This window comes from Dermacentor andersoni, chromosome 11, assembly GCF_023375885.2.
Source record: "Dermacentor andersoni chromosome 11, qqDerAnde1_hic_scaffold, whole genome shotgun sequence".
Classification (NCBI taxonomy): domain Eukaryota; kingdom Metazoa; phylum Arthropoda; class Arachnida; order Ixodida; family Ixodidae; genus Dermacentor; species Dermacentor andersoni.
In genome coordinates this window covers 106074416-106084378 of record NC_092824.1, presented here as the reverse complement: position 1 = coordinate 106084378, position 9963 = coordinate 106074416, and positions in this window count along the sequence as shown.

Sequence of the window (9963 nt, the reverse complement as noted above, 5' to 3'; positions counted from 1 at the left end):
GAGAAATCTTTGGCTACAGCTACGGCTGCGCTCGGCTTCGAAGGAAATGTTCTCTAGGCACGCGAGGAACCTTGTTCACTTCTAAGCAAACACCAAAAAACAAGGGAGATTCAGTCGAGCCTACCACGTTTCGTGGAACAGACGCCGTATAGACACACACACACACACACGCATGCACGTGTGTTAGGGAGTCCCGGCTTTCTTTCTGCGGCCGGCTTTTGCGGAATGCGCATAGCAGACGAAAATCGTCTGCGCGTGTCGTCTGCCCGTGTGGCGACGTCGCGCGCGGATCGTTGGCAAGCCAAATAACTTCCTGCCACCGCGAATTCGAAGCTGGCTCGAGTAAGCCCGCTCGCATCTGCTGCTTTCTCAACAGCTCGCCTTTCTCATTAAACGCTATATAGATACACGCGATGTAGCCGCCGGCTCGGAGCTGGGAACGACACGGTGCAAAGGGACAAGTCGCCGACGGGTCGGGGAACAATTATGCGCGCACTGAGGTCCTGGCAGCGTTCACTGTATAGGCACTCCGTGTGGAGGGAAAATAAGCACACGGCGTTTTGGCTAGCGACTCCTTTAATGCGTTAGCATTAGGATGTCAAAGTGCGTGCGCATGCGTATATATATGACAGACACTTCGCGGTGGTCACTCTGACGAAGGCTGGCTCACCAGCCGAAACGTTTAAGAGTGAAAAAGAACGTGTTTCCGACATACGTCGTGTTTACTTTCTTATGCTATACCAACGGAGCCAGGTTGTTCTTTTGCTTTTATTCACCGCCACAGATTTTGTATACTGCGGAACACCGCTCCTCGAAGAGGCAGGACTTGTGTCGAGCAAGCTCCTGAATAACACTGTACAATGTGGTGAACGCGGTTTAAATCATCCATCCGGGACCTGAAAGAGGTTCGACCCGTTATGGTAACACATTTCTCTCGCATTCACGGCTAGCTCGCCACTGAATTTCTTGCTTCGCGGTGCTCCGTAGAGTTAGGGAACATCGCCGCCTCACATAACACCAAATGAAAAAGCACAAAAGAGGCTTTCTTGCTGCGCTAGTTGGCGGCTAATTAATTATTGGACTTTCGCTACCCACAGACCCGCGGGTAATGCATTCTTAATGTCTGCTATGTGTACTTACTACCCATGTACGATACAAAAAAAAAAAAAAAAAAGAAAAATTGTTGCCCAAGGACGGCACTGCTGCTCTTGAGAAGCTGGTTATGGTCGACGACTACGACAAGCTATTATGTCATGCAGTAATATTTACTAACAAGTTAGTTTTGCTTTTTTACAACGAGTCCCGACCAATCACTGCTCGTGGGACACTAATGAGAAACGCTGTATCATTTTGCACTGATAAAGTATACTTTCAATACTCCCATCGCGAAGGACTTTCTTTAACGTTACAGCTGACACATAAAGAGGGGCAAGAAAAGAAAAAAAGAGTGAAGCAACTGTACAGCGCCTCTCTCTTGCGAATGTCAATTATACCAGGTGTTTCAGCGAAGGCTAAGCAATTTTTTTTTAATCGCCTGTGGCAGATAGGTTAATTCTTGTCCTCGAGCTGGTCCAGTCGAAGAGGCAAGTAAACCTCGCCCGAGAAAACGAAATGCTTAATTAACTCATATTTCGAAAAACATCACCAGTTACCGTTTTACTTAATTTACTGTACATATCGCAATTTGCGATTTCTAGCCAGTGAGTTTGCAAGGCACGTCCACTTAGAGCGAATACTAAAGATGGACTACCAAGCTTTAAAAAAAAAATAATAAAACACGAACTTTCTAACTCGTCCCACGGTTTCCTGTGTTCCCGCAGCACATCCTTCCCCCTCCTCTTGCGAGTGCAAGCGATGCCCGCGCGCGCGCTGTCACGTGACCGGCGTACGCTCGTCCGGGGAATCACCGAACGCTGTGCGTGCAACAAAAGACATCGTGAGGCGAGCGCCAGCAAAGAACGCAGAATCCGTGCGGTGCGGCGCGACAAAAGACGACCGACACGCACAAGCTGACGCGTTACATTAAACTGTAATTAGGGGACGCGTCCACCTCGGCAGTGCACGCGAAGCCGGATCAGTTGTTTTTTGCTTCGCTCGTCAACCGTCTTCTTGGTGCCGTTGTGTTTTCAACCCTTTGCGAGCGGGGAAGGGAGCCCGAGAGGTGTAATGCTTTCATGCAGGCGTATGCACAAAGGATCCAGAGGCTTATATACGCATTGCTGCCTACAGCAAAATACCGCACGTGTTTCAACTTAGTTGGCGACAAACTCGGGTGAATCGGCTTGCGTTAGATTGGTAATCAATCAGTTTATTTGTTTATTTATTTATTTAATTATTTATTTAATTATTTATTTATTTATTTATTAGACGACATTGGAAATTAATGTTGGTGACTACTTCGTCACCGGCTTCTCCACAAACGGTAACTCGTTAGATTAATAGTGAGGAGACATAAAAGCCTTCCGGCAGGTTAGTACCGCTTTCGTAAACAAGTACGCGCAGTGCACTGAATATAAAACAGCAAACCGGCCCGTCCCGTGTGTTTGAAGCTGGTAAAAACGCAGACGAAAAAAGAAACAGTGTTCGAAGAAGTAAGCTTCATAAAACTGCTAAATTTCATTACATATATAGATAATTATCCCTTACATTTAAAAACGTTATTAAAGCCTTTAGGGGCAACCTCTGTCAAGGTTCCAGTATAGTATGGCTCGAAAAGTCCCTAAGGGTGGGGTCCGAGCATACCAGCCGAAAGACGCAAGCGTTCATATTGTCCTTACCAAAAGACCGCGACTACGTAGATCGAGAAACCAGTTCGCCTGAGCAGACGAATTGACCCACGCAGATCCCGAACTACCTTTCTGATCGATAACGATTTATTCATTCATCCATCCATTTCCGACCCTTCCTTGTTGAGGATATCGGGTTAAATTCGAATACAACCGTTAATATGTATACCCAAAAAAGCAACACACGTTGTCACCTCTTTCTTAGCTGTGGAGCAACGGAGATCAAGTCAATTTTTTTTTTCTCGTCTAACATTCGCTCCACATCACCACCGATTTCTACTCATTGTCAGTTCTCTACGAACTCGTGTGTCCATGACATAGGATAAAACAAAATACGCGAGCGCGTTATAGAAATTTTAGAATTATTTTAGTTTTAACCCCTTTCTCTGCACCCCTCCCCCTAACCACCTTCTTTCCCCGCCGCTTACTTCTGCATCTTGCAGCGCGTATCTATGTGGAAACAACAGTAAACTAATAGTATTGTGTTCAATTCGGCTAGTTGTTGCATATAAGTTACATACTCAAAACTGCGACCCTCCGCGGTTGCTTAGTGGCTATGGTGTTGACCTGCTAAGCACGAGGCCGCGGAATCAAATCCCGGCAACGGCAGGTGCATTTCGATGAGGGCGAAATGCGAAAACACCCATGTACTTATATTTAGTTGCACGTTAAAGAAACCCAGGTGGTCCAAATTATTTCAGAGTCTCTCAATACGGCGTGCTTCATAATCAGATGGTGGTTTTGGCACGTCAACCCCCCCCCCCCCTTTTTTTTTTTTCAGAACTGCTCTAAGTGCGGCTCTTCTCAGGACTTCATTAAAGTTCTCTCTATCTGTCTATTTTTACACATAGTCCCCGTACAGGTTCAGACATTTGTCCCATCGCAGCACTAAATTTGAGGTGCTCATGTGGTACAATTCGTCCGGCTGACGAGGCCTCCCCGAACGCTCATTGTTATGCAAGTCTTCGCGGCCCTCTTGCGAACTCGCAACACCACCACCTCACACTTCCCAAATCGAGACACCTTTCCCCACACGTGGGCTGCATTCCTCTCTGGATTTCGATGGGCGTTCGTCCTTTGCTCCATAGAAAACGAATCACACTTCGTTGCTCGTACTCCGTGGACGTGTGAAGCACAACCGCCATCTTGAACAACTGACAGCGGCGCCGTGCCGCGGAGCTACCGGCAGATAACGCGCCGGGCCGGTCCAACAAAGGTCCACAGCTGGGAATGGATATGTTGACTTGGCGTTTACAGCCGTAATTTGGCTAAAAAAAGAAGGGGGGGGGGGGGGGGGGGGGGCAAACACTTACTGATTTGCCCTCGTAGTTTCCAGCCAACGCTCGTGTCGCCTGCCGAATCACCCGTGCCTTTCAAGTTGTTCTCATTACGAAAGTGATGCAGTCAAACCGTCTACAAATACGTGGCTGCATATATGGTGCACATATCGTGTACGGATACCTTGAAAGCAGTACCAGCTGAAGGATTTCTATGACGGGCTGCTCGTTTGTGAACAAACCAGAATACTATAGGACGAAGGCGCGGACAAGACGCAGCCCAAGATGACTCATATATAATAAAAGAAAAAGGAGAGAAAACGGAAAAGGTGGAAGCAAATAATAAAGAAACATGCGTCACGGTCTTCCTGCGTGTAATTCAAAGAGAGGCTACACTTCTCGAGCTTATTCTGGGTTTGAACTCTCCAGCCAGGGTGTTTCTCTGTCACTTTCCCGTGCTTATTTCTCGATTTTCTCCGCTCCATTTGCCCTGGGTTCATTTTGCTGGCGAGACGCCTTCACTCAAATATTCATTTGTCGGTGGGGGGTCAATCGGGCGCTACAAAAGGAAGATATGACATCTGCCAAAAACGCATAGCCTCAGACGCGGCATTAATCAAGAAGGTGAGGAGAAGGGAGGGAGGGAGGCGCCGATCACGCTCTCAATAGAGGCAGCGTGGGCATCTGAAAAGACTTATACAACCTAAATAGGCCTAGCGGTAGGGAGAGAGACTTCCCCGAACCGACGCCGCGCGTGCGACTTCGCAGCGCCATCTATATAATCAATCAAACGCACTTTCGACTTTTCTTTTTCCGAAGCGTCGCTGCAAAAGACGTGTGACGCCCACCGTCTCTTTGCAGACTGAAACGGATCACGCGAAGCCAAGCGGTGGGGAGCGAAAGGAGACGGGGGAGGGGGGGGATGGGAGGGAGATGGGGGAGGCACTATACGTGCAAGCAAGCAGCACGTTAGGCAAAAGGCACCGGGGTCTCAAACCCAGGCGCGCGGGGGTGGATGTGCCGTTTTCGCGGTTCCTCTACTTGTGCGGTATAAACGTAGACACACCGCCCCCACGGAAGGTCCCCGGATGGTCGGACCGCAACACGCCCACTACGCTAGAAAAAATTGTATAGAAGAAAAAAAGAACTGAAGAAATATAGAAAAACGCGTGGTCTCGCCTAAAGTGTGAAACAGTCACTGCAGCAAGTCCGGGAACTATACCGTCTAGTAATCGTTTCTCTTTCTCCTTAGGTACCACTTCGAGCCACGGGAGAAACGGTGCTTCCTTTTTTCCTCTTATTTTTTCTCTCTCTCTTCTTTTTCTCAACCCTACATGCCATGCGGAACGGTATAGCTGCCTGTCTGTGCATATTCTAACTGTGTGGTAATGTGAATATTTCTATATACTAAGGTTCTTTTTTTTCTTTCTGCGTTGGTCGTATCGGCTAGGGTGCAGTAACCATCCGTTCTAGAAGGTATAACTATAACAACCATCTCCGTCATCAATGAGTCTGTTTCTTCCTACGCTTCAAGCCTATGTTTTCCAACGATGTGGGTTCTTTGTCGAATTTCGGCCAAGAAATAACCTGCGTGCGAGAACGGAGGAAAATTTAAACATTCAGCCGGTCAGTCTACCTCGCAGAAAGGTGCTGAATGTTACAAATACCAACGTATCATTTTTGAAACGCTGAGTTTAAGGCATCAAAATACTGATTTAAGCGTGGCAGACTTAACCCAAACCGAAAGTATCGTTTTTGATATGATGGAGTGAAGTTTCAGTTATGGATGGTGAAGAAAATGTGACTAATTAATTTCTTCAGTAAACAATTCAAGTTACTTTTTTTTTTCTTGACATATTTCTTGATGTGAAATGTTCGGGCTTTATTTGTCGCAAAAAAAAAAAAAAACACTAGCTGTATTTTACAAGGGTTACCAGTTGCCTTGTGCGAGATCCAAAATCATATTATTCGTGGAGAGAGGCGTACGGCGGTTGAGTATGCTAAGGGCAACGGACGATAAACGGCAGCGTGATCCGATACATTCCCTCATCATACTTTAAGACACTATGAAGATCAATGCGAAATGAACTTAGACTGGCGAAATCTTCTTTCAAAACTATGTTCGATCACTTCTCGCGAAACGGTCGGTTATTAGAAGAAAAAATAAATAAAACCTGAAGTTTCCATTTTTCCACTTGGTGCGCGGTACAGCGAAATTATCGTTTACAGGAATTTTTGTTCATTCCAGGTTATTTCCACAAAGATATTGCTCCATGTCCTTTGCCGCAACGCGTAGCGCCTACGAGAAAAAGAAAGAAAGAAAGAAAGAAAGAAAGAAGCTAGTATAACAAAGGTGATCATGCAGCTTTAAAACGTTCCTCACCGAATAATTTAGCGTTTGTCTCAGATTATTTCCACGTGGAGGTCAGACGAATTACGTGAAACTTGCGGAGCTGGAAGCTAGTGCAAGTTCAAGGGTTTTGCCATGGCGCTTTCTTGCGGTTACCGTACAAACTTAGTAATTGTAGTTCCCGCTGTAGCTACAACTACCACAACCATCCCCAAAATAATGCCTGGTGGAGTTAGGTGACTGTACTCCCATGTCGTGGCCACACGCAGCACGCACGCACGCGCATCAACGACAATTTCTTTAACCAGCCGCCCCTGCAAAAGAGTCAGTGACATTGGAGATTGGTAATAACGACTCGCAAGGTTCTTCCCTGCCCAAAGCTATCGTCCTTGACTTCGTTGTGAAAACCCTCAACTCAGCTCAAACCAGCTCGTCCGATCTACAGTCTCTTTTCCGTGGGATCACGCTCCCAAACCTCAGCTTTCCCCTACCAAGCTCCGGCCCCAAATGAAAAATTCTGGTGCCGCCCTTTTACAAGCGCTGGAAATGTCAAGAGCATCGAAGTCTTGCCGTGATTAATACAATAGCAAACGTCAAGGAAAAATATTTCCGGGAGATTAGCGCCATCTACACATACAGCACACTTCGGTTTTTGCGCAACCTGTAGCCTCCGTGATGGCCAACACAGTGCTGCGCCGTCTGGCATAAGAAAGCTCGGAGGTCATGCATCCGTCGTATCGTTGTCGTGGTACTCGCGAATGGCCGTTAGAACATGTGGCGCCCTCTATACACTAGTACGCAAAACTGTCGCTTATAAGCGCCACCGCAAGAATTTCCTTCGCTAAGGACGCAGGTATGATTGATCCTTACCCACATCTAAGGCCAAGGGCTAACCGTTCTAATAACAGTTTCAATCGATCATTCAATCAAACTGGAGCAGTTACTCCCGAGATTTGACGAAGCACCGGTGACCGATCACGGAAACAGCGTTGAAAATGCGGCGGAACCTAAGAACGAGCCTTTCGCCGTGCGGCTAATTATCGGCCCCGAACTAACAAAACCACGTAGGTAATCTCACATGTTACGCTTGTCCCTCTATTATTTATATAAACACATACATTGCATTCAAACTACTGATACTTCTCAATGTTTCTTTTCACTAAATTCCGAGTAGTCAGAATAACTGATCATTCGGAACACACGATATCCTCCATTTGGTCCAAGCCACTCATAGTCTTGTCTGCACGGGCTCAAAATTGCTGCGACGTCTTTTTCATGCCACATATATGTTCCTTTCTTACCCTAGAACCGAACCAACACCTCATATACCTGAATCGAACGCTAGACGTTGTTCTCGAACACGCGATGACTTCATGATATTTGGTAGTGTACTGCTCCTTACCCAAAAAGTATGTGCATGAGTTCGTTATTATTATTTTCCCATTATGCTTTGTCATGTCTTACACTGTGCTAGGGTGTCTGGTCACCCTAGGCTACCACCTCGCAGCCGACAGATATCAGGACCACGGCGAGGCACGGTTAACCATTTCTGGAGTTTTACGTGACAGAACCACGATATGCTGATGAAGCACGCCGTAGTGGGGGACTTCAGTATAATTTTGACCCACCAGGGTTCTTTAATGTGCACCCAATGCACGGAACACGGACGCTCCTTCATTTCGCCCCCATCGAAATGCGGCCGCCGTGGCCGGAATTCGATCCCGCTACCTCGGGCTTAGCTGCGCAACGCCAAAAGCCACTACGCCACCACGGAGGGTAGGACGAGGCACGGTGCCTAAACCAATTTAGCTTTTCAAATGGAGAACTCTAAACGCTTCGAAAGAAGCTATCGTGCGCCGTTGTACAGCTACCGACTAATCTGCGAGGAACGCAGAAGTTACTCCCCAAACCCGCGCAAATATCTTGCGGCCATTTCCCTGTTTCGGTGAACTGAGATCTGTCGCAGGCAGTTATGCCTGACTAGCGAAGAACAGCAGCGGTATCTTCGGTCTCAAAAAAGGTTTAATGTGAATTTGTTACAGCTAGCTCCCGCTCTAGCTTTGGGCGTTTTGTAGCACAGTCGTCCTGCACGACCATTAGAACAGCCCAAGAACCGCTTACAGCCAGCACTACCACCTATCGGAGGTAGAAGAAAGCAACCGCGCTGTACTCAGCGCAGGCGTCCCTAGATGTCGCTACGTGTATGTTAAATACCGAAGCGGATCTTGAGTGCCGTAATTTCCGTGGTACAGTGCATGGGCGGAGCACATTCTGCGATGGCCAAGTTTGGAGATATATATATATATATATATATATATATATATATATATATATATATATAGTCATATCATAGGAAGCGAACAAACACGGACACCAAGGACAACATAGGGGAAATTACTTGTGCTTAATAAATGGAATAAAGAAATGATAAATTAATGGAAATTAAAGTGGATGAAAAAACAAGTTGCCGCAGGTGGGAACCGAAACCACAACCTTCGCATTTCGCGCGTGCGATGGTCTACCAATTTCGTCCACTTTAATTTCCATGCAGTTTCCACGCATGAAGACATTGGCACACATTCACTGACCCGAGCTGGTCCGATGGTTGGTTTCGAACCCTGTTACCTCGAAGCACAGCAGCCCGATGCGCAAACCATTCGACCACGAACTACCCAGGTAGGCGGGAAAACGGTTAGATACAAACACAGCCTCCCGGAAAGTGCGCCCAGTAACCAAAGAATGCGAAAGCACTAAAATCATCTTTTAAATTCTTTTTCTGGCAATTTTCAGTCCTTATCCTGCGCAGCATATAGGAGATTTCTGTGCTACGGGAGATGCGTGGCGTTTAATAGCGCGGGAGCCAAACTCCATTTGTGTGTCTTGTGAACCACAGTCAGTAACTATTTACACATGTACCATAGGCAGTGGATGCGCATCATCGCGTTACGTTCAATCTGCTCAGCAGGAGCCAGAACATGCATGCAGCGTTTCTTCCGCTGCTGGCACAAGCGTTGTGCGGGCACGAGCTGGCGTTCCTGCCGAGGAGCCATGTGATGCCACAACGTGCTGCATGCACTGGTCTGATTGCAGTGGGTAGCACACTTCCAAGATAAATGTGCCTACTTTTCCTTTATTATAGCGCTGACAAACGCCAAAGGTTTCCCGTCGATCTGATACCGTACCAAAAGTGTAACGCCGGTATAACGCGGCGCCAAAGGTTTCCCGTCGATATGATACCGTACAAAAAGTGTAACGCCGGTATAACGCGGCGCCAAAGGTTTCCCGTCGATATGATACTGTACAAAAAGTGCAACGCCGGTATAACGCGGCACCGAAGGTTTCCCGTCGATCTGATACCGTACCAAAAGTGTAACGCCGGTATAACGCGGCGCCAAAGGTTTCCCGTCGATATGATACCGTACAAAAAGTGTAACGCCGGTATAACGCGGCGCCAAAGGTTTGCCGTCGGTCTGATACCGTACCAAAAGTGCAACGCCGGTATAACGCGGCACCGAAGGTTTCCCGTCGATCTGATACAGTACCAAAAGTG